Below are 15,839 nucleotides of genomic sequence, written 5' to 3'. Positions count from 1 at the left end.
GAAAGGGTGGTAGAGGGAGGCAATGAAGTGAAAGACCGTGGTCCAGCACTAAAATCCTCCATGAAAATAAGGAGGGACGGGGGGAGGGGGGTTGCAGGTAATAACTTAGATTGTGGAAGACTCAAAGGAGGAGACTCTAACCCTGCTCCAGCCTGACCCCCATCCTGCTCCCACGCTGTCTCCAAAAGGTGTGCCCATGGTTACAAAGAAGTCAGTGTAGCAAAGTATGGATGCCTCAGTGCAGGAGAAGCCAGAGCACAAAGCAGGGCTGCTAAGATGGAAGTTCCCCACTCTTGCTCTACCTCTGGTCCCCTTATCCCACCCCAAGCCACATCCCCAGTCCTGGAGTCCCAGAACTATGAATCATCCTCAGAAAACAGCACTCTCAGGGGCGCCTGGGTGGCTCAGTCGTTAAGCATCTGCCTTCGGCTCAGGTCATGATCCCAGGGTTCTGGGATCGAGCCCCGCATCGGGCTCCCTGCTCAGCAGGAAGCCTGCTTCTCCCTCTCCCACTCCCGCTGCTTGTGTTCCCTCTCTCACTGTGTCTTTCTCTGTCAAATAAATAAATAAAATCTTTAAAAAAAAAAAAAAAAAAAAAAAGAAAACAGCACTCTCCTTGCATTGCTATCACTGTCCTATGATGACTCTTCAGTACCCCTGCTGATCCTGAGCCTGGCATTCAAGGCCTTGTGTCAATCAGCTACAAACTTCCCAAACCACCACCTTTGCTTCTCTACCACCGGCTGATCTGCTTCCCACACAACCCAGTTTCATGCAGGAGATCATGTCTAGCCACCCCCTCGATTTCCAGTGCCCCTAAACCCTGTCAACTCTAAGTCCTACTATTTGCTCACATCCCACCTCTTCTGGGAAGCCTTTCCAGACAACCATGCCATACATCCCACTGCTTAAATTCTGAACCAGTTATTGGGCAGCAAGTGCTCACTCATTCTCATCCAATCTTCTCCTCACTCCCTGATGGATGAGACTTCCAGGAGGGACCCAGCACAGGGCAGGGCACAGAGCACAGTCAATCCCTGTTCTTGCTTAAGACTGGAAAACCCTCCCAGGGGGTGCAAGTGGAGCACCTGCTGCGCTCCCCCAGTCAGGCTAAGCCCACAACTTCTGTCAACCCTGCATGTACCAAACTTCCTCCAGGCAGCCTTCAGAGATTCCAGGCTGTCAGCAGTGAAGGAACTGCAGCCTGTAGAGGAAATGCTGTGGGAAGGGGGCAGGGACGCAGAGGGAGGAGGGAGGAAAGGAAAAGGAAGAACTGGGAGGGACACTCTAAACTAGAACAAGCAGCTTCCTCAAGGGAGGACAGTACTTAGTCCTATTATTTCATCCCCAGAGAAAGGTGCTGGCAAAGAGCCGCCCAAGAGGGGAATCAACTTGTTCAGAGGCCCCTATCCAGAGCTCTCCTCCCAGAACCCCACTAACTCTCCACAGGGTTTGCTACACCTAAGACCCTCTTTCTGTGACCCATTCACCGGAGACACCCTCTCTCAGCTCTAGGGACTTTGCCTTCAGGCCCACTAAGTAAGCCCAGGTCAGATCTAAACTAGCAAGATTTGTAGCCCCAAGCAAAATCTCTCTTGTCCGTCATGCCCCTGCAAGAACCATCTCCCTCTTTCAGAGCCCTGCGCCTGTGCACGTAGAACAGGCAAAGCACAGGCTGCAAAATTCTCCAGACTTCCCCTACCCCATGGGCACAGTCACATGGCTGGGTCACAGGCAGGCCTCCCCAACAGCTGTGCTTAATTCTTACCTCTTTGCCCATACCACTCCCAGGGAATGCCCTCTCTTGACTCTCCCCCATCCAAATCTCCCCTCCCCCAGGAAGTCTATTTACTGGCTCTTGCCTCCCTTTCTCCTTCTCTCCCTGGGAAAGTCTGCCAGGCCCTAGCTGATCTCCCCATCCCGCAGCTGGGGCATTACCGGTTTGAACCGCCAGAGATGGTGAATTCTCCGTAGGAGTCTCTATTTGGTTTCCCCAACCCCCAAGCCAGGAGCTCCCCGAGGCAGGGACAGGGATAGATTCCCAAACACCTCACCCCCCATCCTCATAGCCAACTCCTGCCAGTATTGGAATGAGCTACATCCGCCACTCCCAACTCACCACCCCAAAACCCTAGAGGAGCCCAGGCTCCGTCAAGCCAGGGCACCCATCCCCCGCCAACTAAAGGTCGGCAAACCAAGGGAGGCGACGGGGGACACAGCCTGGGTCCACCTGCAGGCACCTCTTGTGAGGAAGGACCCAAAGGAGGCCACTGTCACCCCGCCACCAGTCGCGTGCGCCATCCCCAGGAGAAGGAGGCTGGTTTCCAGGGAACACCAGGTGGGGCTGGGGGGAAGGAGGGCCCAAGGCCCAGGCTCCAGAATCCAGGGGTCTGACGTCACCCAAGACCCGGGTTCCCTCTGCGGGAGCCAGGAATGGGGATGGTGGGGGTTGGGGGGCCTGGGGGCACCTGCGACGATCTTCTCCCGCCCCAAATTGGGAAGGTCACCTCGACTCCCCACCTCTCCAGCAGCTCGGCCTGCCCCTGCATGCAAAGGTGAAGCGTAGGGGGCACAAAGCTGGAGAGTGGGTGACCACATCTCGCCCTACGCCCAGCTTCCCTGGAAAGCCCTTCTCCCGGCCTTCAGGCCCAGGACTCACCCGCCGCTGCCGCTCGGTTGCCGAAAGGCCGCCGCGCTGCGCTGCGCTTCACCCAGCGATGCGGCGCGGAGCCTGCCGCTAGCCGCTCGGGGGCGGGGGGCGGGGAGCGCGCGCGCGCTCCTCGGGCCGGCTCCTCACGCGCCCGCGCCACCCGCGCCCGCGCCACCCGTGCCCGCAGCAGCAGTCGCTCTCGCGAGACTCCCGCGCCACCTCTAGGGCTGCTCCTCCTGCGCTCGCGAGAAGGAAGGCTTGGCCACCCCCTCACCTTACAGGAACTGTCCGAGGTGCTAAGTTCCCAGGCACGGCCCGATCAGGTGGTTGGTGGGCACGGAGAGGACAAGAGTACACAAAGAACTAGAACGTGGAGAAAAAGACCCAGAGATGGAAGCCTGGTACCAGTAGCCAGAACCTCAGCTTCCAAATCTGTAAACTGGGGAGAATAATGGCGATCCTAGGGGCTGCTGGAACCGTACCAGAAAGGAAGAGGGAGAAAGAACTTTGTGAGCAGGATACCTGATGAAGGTCCTTCAGATCCACAGGCCTGAAGTGACAGAGAGAGGATGGAGGATGGAAAATCATAGATGAAACAGAGATAAGACATAAGGAGAATGGACACAAAGATCCATGGAAAGATGGACATAGAAAGACGAGAGGAGAGCCACGAACATAGAGACATACAAACACGGACAGACAGAGATAGAGAGACATGGAGAGATCAAGATTTGGAAAGAAAAAAGACATGGGAAAATAGGAGAGAGAGAAAAAACATGATGAAGTGTGAAAGAGATGAGAAATAGGGACAGGCAAGCTACACAAAGGAATAGAAAGACAGAAGTTTAGAGAGACACAGAAAAAAGAATGAAAGAGATTGTGATAGGCAGAGATGAACACCTAAAGAGAGTAGAGACCAGGGTAAATATTTAAAAACCTGGAACTAATGACAGTTAAGAGACCCACTTGGAGAGATGGGGTTGGGAGTGAAAGACAAGCTTTTATTGTGAACAGTGTTGACATTGCAAACCTCCTGTGGGATCTCAACAACCAGGGCCACCCTCTGTCCTCCCAGCCAATGGCTCCTGCCCTCCACAGTGCCCTCCACTCATACCATCCTGGGCCTGGAAGGGGGCCTCAGTGGGTGGGAGACACTGAGGGAATTCTTTGCCCAGAAAAAGGGCCCATTGTCTGGCTCTAGCCTGCTGGGAGTGGGGCTGCACTCCCACAGCTGGGATGGAAAGGGGGTGAGAGGGAAGAAAGGCAGACCAGAATTGGTGAGGGAGAGGGAAGAGAAGGAAGGGAGTCTCAGGGGTTATGGAAGGTTGAGTAGGAAGTCTAATCTAGCTACCAAGCCAATCAGGAGGGGAGAATCATGTGCTACAGGGCAGGACCCTGGGTTCTGCTGTTAGTCCTGTCCCTGGTTCACTCACATGGTCACTGTTCTCTGTCCCTGCTATAATGCAAGCTTTAGCTGGTTTACAGAGCTGTGGGGAGGACCCAATAAGATGAGGAATGGGAACCTGAGGACGTTGTCAAACATGGCTCCTACAGGAGAGATGTTGGGAGTTCACGTGAGCCTCGGGAAAGATATAGGGGTTTACATGAGCCTTTAGAAGAGGGGTATGAGGTCCACATTGAAGTTTACAAGGTATATGTCTGGGATCCACATAGAATTCACAGAAGATATCTTGTGGTTCATGTGGATCCTACAGGAGAAATGTTTGGGTTCCCATCTGATAACCTCAGATGGCTTTTTCCCAGTCAGGTGAATCAGAAGGGCCTCTTATTTGTCCAACAATGAAGGCAGGAAAAGTATCCAAGTCCAAAGTCATAAGCCCATCTTTGTCCCAGTGGATTACACCTTCAGAGTATGGGTAAATGGAAAGGAACAATGTTGTCAGTGATGACAATCATTTAAAAAAACTTTTAGACAACAAGCATTTGCTGATCACCTACAATGAGAAAGAGCATAATGCAGTGTTTAGAATATGGACCTAGAGGGTCGCCTGGGTGGCTCAGTCGTTAAGCATCTGCCTTCGGCTCAGGTCATGATCCCAGGGTCCTGGGATAGAGCCCCACATCGGGCTCCCTGCTCCGCGGGAAGCCTGCTTCTCCCTCTCCCATTCCCCCTGCTTGTATTCCCTCTCTCACTGTGTCTCTCTCTGTCAAATAAATAAATAAAATCTTAAAAAAAAAAAAAAGAATATGGACCTAGAAAAAAATAATAATATGGGCCTAGAAAGCAGACTGCCTGCCTTTCCCCAGCTGTGTTAATTTGATCAAGGTACTCATTCTTACCGAACCTTAGTTTTCCACATATATAAAACAAGGGTGGTGATAACAGGACCTGTATCTAGGTTTTCTCTGACAATGAAATGAATTAACACATGTAGACATGTAACACAAGGACAGTGCCTCTTACAGTTAATAAGTGCTTGTTATACTGTATGCTAAGCCCTGGGAACATGTCTTTCTCATGGTTAAGGGCAGGAATGAAAAAGCCTTAGACAAACCATGCAATAATATATTTAGAGCTTCTTCTCACATGTGGAGAATGTCATATGCCACTCACCAAAGCATGTCATATGGCTAATATATGAGAGACAGAAGACATGCTCTCTCTAGAGGATGCAAGGCATGACAAACAGTGGGGATGTCTAATTGCAGGGAGGCAGCAAGTAACTGGGAGCAAGAATCCAATCACTCATAGGGCCAGCTCCAGGCTGCGTGTCTTTTCTTGCCTAGCTATGTTTGAATGAGGCATGTCCACCAAAGGGTCTCTGGGATAGTATCTATGTTACAGGCCAGTAAGCAACTGAAAATAAAAGAAGATTTTTCTAGCATTTACTAAACCCTTAATATGTCTGAGTGAGATGCTAAGCCCCATGACTATTCCATGAAGTTGTGTTATTATCCCCAATTTGTACACGAGGAAAGGGAGGTTCAAAAGGTAAAGTGCTCTGCCCAAGGAAATGAAATGGATGTATCTAAGAAATGGAAGAACCAGTATTTTTAGGTTGGGTTTCCCCAGAAGCAGAGACCAGAATAAGGATGTGAGTACAAATGGTCTTTTTGAGAAATCATCTCAGGAAGCACTAGTAGAGGAGTGGAGGAAATTGAAACAAATAAATGAATGGAAACCAATTTGGGGTGCAATAATGAGCAGGTTACCACTGTGGGCAATGGTGGGGGGGTAGAGGGCATCCTACTGGGGACCCCTGGGACAGAGTGCAGAGTGCAACACAGCTGTCCCACCAAACAAATGAGGAAACTAAGGGTTGAGAGATGCTCCTGTCACTTTCAGACTTTCCTGTGTGCTTTCTGAGCAGAGAAAGCCCTCAGGCAGAAAATCCCAGGGGCTTGCAGTAAGAAGTCATCAGAAATGGTTAAGGAAGAATGGAGAGAGCACTATGGAGTAGCATCTACTACAACCAAGATCTAAACCCAAATCCATCTGGCTTTCAAGCCACATCTCCAAGGTAACCCATTAGTCCTGTGGCAGTTTGCAATATAGAATCTCCTTTCTTAAGAAAGAACCTCCTGCTCCCCCCATCCCACTCCATGCTCCTGGTCTTGTAAGATGTCAGGTCCCTGACACTTAGCATATATGCCTGATCACATAGCACTGCGTATACAATGACACACATTCTTGCCTGCAGAACCATGGCAATGTCAGAGCGGCTCATCCAGTCCACTTACTACTCAGGTGGACAACCCCGAAACTCAGAGAGTTCACCCTAGGCTTCCCCATACAGTGCCTCTCCCCTCCACACCTCCTCCCTACCACCCATTCCCTGTGTTTGTCTTCTCTCCCCAATCAGACTGGAAACTCCACCAAGGCAACCCACAGAATGGGAGAAGGTATTGACAAATCACATACCTGATAGACGACTTGCAGGTAGAATATATGAAGAATTCACAAAACTCAATAATACAATGAAGAATAACTCACTTTTAAAATGGGCAAAGGGGGGGGACGCCTGGGTGGCTCAGTCAGTTAAGCAGCTGCCTTCGGCCCGGGTCATGATCCCAGGGTCCTGGGATCGAGTCCCACATCGGGCTCCTTGCTCAGCAGGGAGCCTGCTTCTCCCTCTCTCTCCCTCTGCTTGTGCTCTGTCAAATAAATAAAATCTTAAAAAAAAAATTAAAAAAAAAAATGGGCAAAGGGATCCTGGCCTGGTTCAGCTGAGCTATGACGGGCATAGATGGGCAGCTCCAGGCTGAAGGTCAGGTATGGGTCTGTTCTACACTGTTTGCAGTGTCTCTCATCTGCCTTTGACCAGTTGGCTAGCCAGGTGTGTTCTTTTCATGATGACAGCAGGGGCACAAGAGGGCAAGCAAAACACCCAAGCCACCTTACAACCTAGGCTTGGAAGTGGCACAGTAGGAAGAGGTCGGCTTCTGCCCACACGCCCCTGGGCCAAAACAAGTACCATGTCTGAGCCCCAAATCAAAGGGCAGGGTCCTGCATCTGCATTTAGCCACGTTACCTGGCAAAAGGTGTGGTTAGAGGAAGGAGCAAAGAATTAGGACCAAAGATTCTCAGGCACACACCTCTCTTGGGAACATCCTCAAGAGTAGAGGCATGGTCTAGGGACAAAGGGGCCTTACCTGGAGCACCCACCTCAAATTTGAGCTCACCTTTGACTAGAGATCTCCAATAAGGAAGCAGTTGACTCCGTATTAATAATTTTTTTTAAAAGCCAATATTTGAATCACTGAATTCTACTCCAGAAACCAATATTGCTGTGTATGTTAACTAAGCATAATTTAAATTAAAAAAAAAAAAGCTAAATAAATAAATAAATAAAATGGGCAAAGGATCTGAATAGAAATTCCTCCAAACAAGGGGCGCCTGGCTGGCTCAGTCGGTAGAACATACGACCCTTGATCTTAGAGTCGTGAGTCAAAGCCCCACATTGGGCACAGAGCTTACTTGGAAGGAAGGAAGGAAGGAAGGAAGGAAGGAAGGAAGGAAGGAAGGAAGGAAGGAAGGAAGGAAGGAAGGAAGGGGAAAAGAAAAGAAAAAGAAAGAAGGAAAAAGTCTCCTAAGAAGATATATAGATGCCTGATAAGCACATGAAAACATGCTCACCATCATTAGTCATCAGAGAAATGCAAATCAAACCCACAATGAAACACCATTACATATCCACTAGAATGTTTATAATCAAAAAGACAGATACTAAGTATTGACAGGGACGTGGAGAAATTGAAACCCTCATACACTGCTGATAGGATTGTAAAATAGTGTAGCCACTTTGGAAAATAGTTTGGCAGTTCTTCAAAAAGTTAAACATAAGAGTTACTGTTTGACCTAGCAAGGTATAAACCCAAGAGAAATAAAAACATAGGTTCACAAAAGAGCAAATTTGTTGCAACTTCATTCATAGTAGCTAAAAACTGGAAACAGCCATCAACAAGAGAATGGATAAACAAATTATTATATATTCATACAATATAATATGACTCAAGGAGAAAAATGAATGAGCAATGAATACATGCAACAATATAGATGAATCTAAAATACATTATATTAAGCAAAATAAACCAGACCAAACAAAAACAAAACCATACTATATGATTCCACTTATATGAAGTTTAACAACAGGAAAATTAATGTGATACAAACGAGTATAGGGGTTGCTAATTGGGGGTTTGGCAGGCGGGTGGGTAGACTTACTAAAAGGGGACAGAAGAAAAATTTCTGAGGTGATAGAAATATTCTAGATCTTGTTTTGGGTGGTAGTTACAAGTTATATAAAATTATCAAAACTTATTTTTATTTTATTTTATTTATTTATTTGAGAGAGAGAGAGAATGAAAGACAGAGAGCATGAGAGGGGGGAGGGTCAGAGGGAGAAGCATACACCCTGCCAAGCAGGGAGCCCGATGCAGGACTCGATCCCGGGACTCCAGGATGGTGACCTGAGCCGAAGGCAGTCGCTTAACCAACTGAGCCACCCAGGCGCCCTATCAAAACTTATTAAACTGAAAACTTCAGATCTCTGTCCTCTATTGTTTGTAAATTATAACTCAGTATTGTTAGCTTTAAAAGATCAGGATCACTGGAACAGCTTGAGTCTAGGAAACAAGTATGGTTCCCAACCCCAACCTCTCGCCTGTGTAACAAGCCCTGTCAATGGCCATCCACAGTGCTTCCCTTCTATCAGCAGTGCCTCCAGCAGACCACTTGGGGGCAGCCACGCCTGCCATGGCTAATATTTGCAAGAGCTAATTTTCCACCAGCTAGGTTGTTCTGCTGGCAGCTAGAAGTGCTGGGCGCTGCTGTGTAGCCCATTGCCTACACAGCTCATATTCATCACCACCACCTCTCATAGCCTAGCCAGCAGCTCCGAACATGCAACACCCACTGGTTACTACTTGTTGAGGTAGAACAGAAGTGTCCATCCAAACCTGCTCCCACTCACTGCAGGCATAGCACGCCCTGGGTCCCTCAACTTCCCATCCTCTGTCCCTATCATTCCTGTCAACAGCTGGGCATTGCTCATGGTGTTCCTTTGGCTAGCTGATTCCTACTCATCCTCTGAGTGCCCACATGAGTCTCAGATCCTCTGGATACCTCCCTGGACTAGATGCCTCGGTGCCTTCCTTTCCCACCACCCTGTGCTATGTTGTTAACTAGGTATCTGTCTCCCCATCAGACTGAGTTCAGGGCCGGGGTGAAGGAGCAGACCCACATCTGTGTTACACACCATCACCCCACTGCCAGTCTCAGGGACAAGGGACCTTGGTTGAGTAGTGTGTTTGGTAAATGTTTAACAACTGGCTCTTCGGGAAAAAATGTACATATATATGTTTATTAGGAGTTTTACTGATATAAAGGATGTGTAACACACAACGTATACATAATAAAATATACAATACAGTTTATTGTCAATTCCATATAGCCAATTGATTCTCAAAGAATGCTTTCATCAGTTTTTCCTTTACTCTTGCCTGCATAGCCGACAGTTACAATTGATGAATGAGCATAGATAATTAAAAAATAAATAACAATAAATCAAGCTCTGTATCTGTAATGTTTGCAAATTTCTGTGATGTAAGTACTTCCACCATGGCTGATTTCAAGCTACCAATATGATGTTACTGAATGCTGCATTGGGCAAAGCTGTCCCACAGCACACCCTTACATAGTATTACCACCACACAGATACAAGAAGCCTAAATTAATTCAAGAGCATGAATAGTAAAATGCCATAAAGTTATTAGAACGTGATGAGTTTTGAATGATGAGTTGACTATTTATTACTTTTCTTTTAATGCAGCATACTTAATTATAAGCTGATATAATTAAAATTTTAATAATGGTTGTAGTTTAACAACCAGACTACAAAATGAAAAATTTAATAATTGGCTCTCATGGGCCAGTATGAGCTGCTTCTAGCACTAGTATTATGCTTTTCACTTTTGATTTCAAGGATCTGGCTGTTTTATTCTTTTGTTTTTATATGCAACTTACTATGAGAATAAAAACTTGGTTATGCATATTCCTCCAAAAAAATTAAATCTTTTTGGGCCAATTAAAACAATAAGTAGTTATTATCATACATGTCTATCCCAGGGCACCTGGGTGGCTCAGTCGGTTAAGCTGACTCTTGATTTCGGCTCAGGTCATGATCTCATGGTCGTGAGTTCCAGCCCTGCGTTGGGCTCCATGCTCAGTGTACAGTCTGTTTGAGATCAGATCTCTCCCTCTCCCTCTGTCCCTCCCCCCACTTGTACTTTGTTTCCCAATGAATGAATGAATGAATGAATAAATAAATAAAATCTTTAACAACAACAAAAAATATCATACATGAATGTCCCTAGAACATTTTTGGTTATCACCAAACTCAGAGACTTATTGCCCTGGCATTGTCCTCCAAGGGTGCATGGGCCACTGTAACGCTTGGCTCCTTTGCAAACTTCAACTCTTCCCTGGGTCCAGGTCCTTCGCCTCTTCCCAACCCTCACCTCTCTCTGGAACTGCTGATGATCAGCTCCAAAATCCCCAATTCCATAGCATGAAGAATAGTTTAGCCTCCACTTTCTACTCTCTTAAACATTTTAGTCTGAAAATGATTTTACATTTTTAAAAATTATTCATAACACCATAGAACTTTGTAAACATGAGTTATTTACCAATATTTACTATATTATAAATTAAAATATTTCTCTATAATTTCATTTAAAATAACAATAATAGGAGCACCTGGGTGGCTCAGCTGGTTAAGCGACTGACTCTTGATTTCAGCTCAGGTCATGATCTCAGGGTCGTTAGATCGAGCCCCATGTGGGGCTCCACGCTCAGTGGGGAGTCTGCTTCTCTCTCCCTCTCTCCCTCTCTCTCCCTCTGCCCCTCTCCACCGTGCTCATGCACTCTCTCTAAATAATAATAATAATAATAATAATAATAATAATAATAATAAACATAAACTCATTACATGGTAATGTAAAAAAAAAAATCTTTATTTAAAATAATTACATTTTCCAAAACAAACACACAAAAAACGTAGTGAGAAATGTGACATTGCTTTACAATTTTGCAGATCTCTTTAATATCTGGATTAATAGAAGACAGCTGAAGTCCCGTATCTGCTTCTGAATTTATTTTTTAATTTTGGTGGGGGGGGTGGGACAGAGGCAAAGGGAGACAGAGAATTTCAATCAGGCTCCACATCCAGTGCTGAGCCCAACAAGGGCTCTATCTCACAACCTTGAGATCATGACCTGAACCAAAATCAAGAGTCGGACTCAACCAACTGAGCCACCCAGGTGCCCACTTCTGCATTTACTCTGTTGCAATAACACATATCATGAAACCCTTGGAAAATTCCACTGTACCTTCATGAAATAATAAGAATGAAAAAGGCAAATAATGTCTTACTATTGTTATAAAAACAATTTTGACCTCACAGCCCCCACCCCCACCAAGAAAGGATCTTAGGGACCTCCGAAGATCCCTGAATCCCACTTTAAGAACCACTCACTGTTCTAGACTATGTCCTGGGAGTGGGATGCTGACTTTTCACACTCAAAGAAGCCCATCATTCATTCATTCAACAAATACTGTGCACTGAGTATCAGACACTGTTCTTGGGTGCTGGAGATGCAGCTGGGAATAGAACAAAGTCCCTGCCCTCACGGAGCCTACATTCTAATGGGAAGAGACAGGTAGTAAACAATAAACAAATATGGTTATGTCAGGTGATAATAACTGCCATGAAGAAAAATAAAACCAGAAAAGGGAACAGAGATTGAAGGAGGAGGAGTGTTATTTTAGGGTGGTCAGGGAGGCCTCTTGGAAAAGGTGACATTTGAGCAGAGCCTGAAGACTATGAGACAGAGCCGGGGGGATGCGCCTTCCAGGCCGAAGGAGGCACAGGTATGTTCACCGTGTTTGAGGAAAAGCAAGGAAGCTGGTGAGGCTTGAATGGAAGCACTGAGGAGAGTGGGAGATGAGGCCAGAGGAGGGAGGAGTGCTCATATTCTGTGTATACTTTCAAGGGATAGTGTTAATTTCACTGAATCCATGCCCCTCTTTGAGGCTGCAGCAGGTTATATTCTCCAAAAATAGTCACAGCAATATTTCTAGCCCCACATGCTCTCCCAGAATGTTGCCATTCCCCGTCAAGAAGTAAAGAGTACTTCCTTTCCCCTTGAACTTGGGCAAGGGCTTAGTGACTTCCTTGATAAACAGAATGTGGCGGAAGTGACACTGTGTGACACCCAAGGCTAGGTCATAAAGCATAATCTGGTTTATGCCTGGTTCTCTCTCTGTCATTGGGTGCTCACCCTGGAATCCAGTCACCATGCTGTGAGGATGCCCAAACTAATCCAAGCAGAAAGACCACATGGAGAGGGCCACGTGGAGATCTGAGGCTTTCAGCTGACAGCCAGCAAGAACCAATAGACAAGCAAGTGAATAAACTTTCAGATTGTTCCAGTCCCCAGCCTTCAAGTTCTCCAGCTTGTCTCATGGAAAAAGAGACAAGCCATCCTCGAGATGCCCTGCTTAAATTCCGAACCCACAGAATCTGTAAGCATAACAAATGATTGTTTTACATTACTGAATTTTGAATAATTTCTTATGCGGCAATTGGTAACAAGAACAGAGGCCTCTTGGCATTCTATGTGACCTTTCCAAAGTACTAATCTAATCAATATAGGCCTGATTAAAATCCTGCAATGATTTATTAGGCTAAAGTCAAAGGTGGTGATCCCACCAAGGCATCAAAAAAGATCTCAGCAATCGCTCGGCCTTCTTCCCTCCAGGTTATGACTGGGCAGCTTTGGGGTTCAGGCTGATGGATGGAAGCAGTCCCAAAAGCAGGTTAATACAAAGGAAGTAATAAGGAGCGCCTGGCTGGCTCAGATGGTTAAGCGTCTGCCTTCGGCTCAGGTCATGATCTCAGAGCCCTGGGGTTGATCGAGCCCCGCATCAGGCTCCCTGCTCACTGGGGAGCCTGCTTCTACCTCTCCTGCTCCCCATGCTTGTGCTCTCTCTCTCTCTCTGTCAAATAAATAAATAAAATCTTAAAAAAAAAAAAAAGGAAGTGATAATAGTCTGTCAGGGGCAGTGCCTAGTTCTTGACATTCTTCTCCAATGAACAGAGACCACATAAACACAAGAGAAAACCCAAGGTCTCCTTCCCTGGCTATGCCCCACCCCTTCCTCCTGCCATAAAAAAGCTCCTGGTCATAAAGGATTTCCAGGTGAATTCCTTAAAAGTTTCAAGTAGAAACTGCAACCCTGAGCCACCTGCAGATATGTGTGTTTTAAAGCATGACTTGGTTGTTGTGGTAGACTGTCCATAGAATGGTTGCCAACTCTATAAAGACTCCCATGCCTATATAGACAGGTCAGACCTTCTACCAAGAGGAGCAGCTTATTTCCCTCCTACTAGAATCTAGGCTGGATATTTATCTTGGTTTGACCAACAAGATGCAGGGGAAGTAATAATGTATGACTTAAAGGCCTAAGCCTTCTGAGGCATCGCAGCCCCCATTTTCATCTTTTGGGGATCAAGCCACTCAAGAAATAAGCTTGTGGAAAAAAGCGCAGCCAGCAGCACTAGCCGTTCCAACCAGCCCAGCTCAGGCACCAGACATGTAAGTGAAGCCACCTTGAGTGTTCCTGCCCTAGTCAAGCTCCCAGCTGAATGCAAAGGAGTGCACCCAGCCAACACCGTGTGGTATGGAAGAACTGCCCAGCAGAGTCCAGCCAAACTACAGAGGCATTGGAAATAATAAACTATTATTTGTAGCCATGATGTGTTTTTGTTGTTGTTGTTGTTTTTAGAGATTTTATTTATTTGACAGAGAGAGAGTACAAGCATGGGGAGCAGGAAGAGAAGCAGGCTCCCCGCCGAGCAGAGAGCCCGATGTGGGGCTCGATCCCAGGACCCCAGGATCATTACCTGAGCTGAAGGCAGACACTTAATCGACTGAGCCACCCAGGCGCTCCCAGCCATGACGTTTTAAGGTGATTTGTTACCCAGCAGTAGGGACCTGAAACAGGTTAACATTTTAAAACATGAAACTGTCATGCAAAACCATGAAATGTTTTAGCATGTTTTCTTGAAAACAGCTGGACTTCAGGGCAGAATCTGAAAGGTGTGCACCCCCAACCCACAATGAAGATATGTGGGCACAAAAGACAACTACTGGGGCGCCTGGATGGCTCAGTCAGTTGGGCGTCTGCCTTCAACTCAGGTCATGATCCCAGGGTCCTGGGATCAAGCCCCGCATCAGGCTCCTTGCTCAGCAGGGAGCCCACTTCTCCCTCTGCCTGCCGCTCCCCCTGCTTGTGTGCTCTCTCTCTGTGTCAAATAAATAAATCTTAAAAAAAAAAAAAAAAAAGGTAACTACTTCAGAGATCTACCTCTCTCCATGACTTCTCCTGGAGGCAGGAATGATGGGAGCTCGTGACATCCACTCATAATTCTATTACCTTTTCCAAGGCAGGTTCACCAAGAAGATCATTAATCAGCAAATACACATAATTTCTAGGCAGAGAGAGTCCTCCCAGAAATTCTGCAAACAAAACATGTTCTTTCCCTTGTTGAAATATATACAATTTATCTTCTGGGACAGTATGTACAGGGTACCTTGTGACTTACTTCAGAACAATAGATGGCAGGCACACTTGGTTAACTTCATCTTTTCCTCAAAAGAAGGAAAGACATAATTAATTACCTGGTGGTAACAGGGAATTCTCATGGCCATAAAGAGGAATTGAGGGACACCTGGGTGGCTCAGTCGTTAAGCATCTGCCTTCGGCTCAGGTCATGATCCCAGGGTCCTGGGATTGAGCCCCACATCGGGCTCCCTGCTCTGCGGGAAGCCTGCTTCTCTCTCTCCCACTCCCCCTGCTTGTGTTCCCTCTCTCGCTGTGTCTCTCTCTGTCAAATAAATAAATAAAATCTTTAAAAAAAAAAAAAAAAAGAGGAATTGACCAAGTAGCAACCTGAACTGGAAGGAGCTCCAATTCATCCAGCTTGATATGGGGGCTCTGTTCTGGACTGGTAGGATGCGGGATGGGGTGACAGGGGTGTTATGTAAAAAGACCTGTTTCTAGTCTCACCACCATAGAGAGGTAGGGAAGGGGCAATTGCCAGGAAGAGAGGTGAAGGTGATCCGGGGAAGAGAGAACTGTTTCCTGGCTTCTTCCCAGTGCTCCAGACCCTACGTGGCTCTCTACAGCAACAAAATGACACAGCTCTTCATGAGCGTGACTCCAACAGGACGTGATGGGAGAAAGGCTCTCTATATATGTAACATTTAGAAAAGCTGATACAGCCACTCCCCACCGAAACAAAGCCAAAAGTGTTAAATCACACACAAGCAAAATAAAACCACTGGGCCTGCATTCCTGCCTGTCAACAAACAGCTGGGGCCCAACAGCTCTGGTGGCCTCATGGAGGTTAACATTCTGTTCTGCCTATTTTTTTTTTTTTTACCCCACCTTCTGTTTGCCCATAAGCTTTATTGCTCAGTAGCTGAATGGGCAAGGGCAAGCTTGTCTCTGAAAAGTGGGAGTGATGATCCCACGGCAGTATTGGAGGGATAACCTGAGACTATTCCAGGAGTTAAGCACTTACATCACCATTTCCATTTAACAGGAGAGGAAACTGAGACACAGAGAAGTTCCAAAGCTTGACCAAGGGCACAGCTAGCAAGT

The 15,839-nt window shown here is 46.7% G+C and overlaps 1 protein-coding gene across 3 annotated transcripts in view; it reads right to left on the bottom strand.

The window, feature by feature from the left end:
• Positions 1 to 15,839, bottom strand: part of SCAMP5 (secretory carrier membrane protein 5) — a 36,419-nt gene that overhangs the window by 15,073 nt on the left and 5,507 nt on the right. Inside the window, exon 1 of one of the 3 annotated variants that reach the window (XM_032417181.1) lies at positions 2,660 to 2,782. The exons of the other annotated variants lie outside the window; for them this stretch is intronic. The gene's annotated coding sequence lies outside the window, so the exon portion shown is untranslated. Of the gene's footprint in view, positions 1 to 2,659; positions 2,783 to 15,839 lie in introns of those variants that run through there. 3 annotated transcript variants of the gene reach the window in all.

The sequence above is a fragment of the Phoca vitulina genome, unplaced genomic scaffold (assembly GCF_004348235.1).
Source record: "Phoca vitulina isolate PV1807 unplaced genomic scaffold, GSC_HSeal_1.0 scaffold20, whole genome shotgun sequence".
Taxonomy (NCBI): Eukaryota; Metazoa; Chordata; class Mammalia; order Carnivora; family Phocidae; genus Phoca; species Phoca vitulina.
Note: the sequence above shows the minus strand (reverse complement) of the source record. Positions and strands in the feature narration are given on the sequence as shown.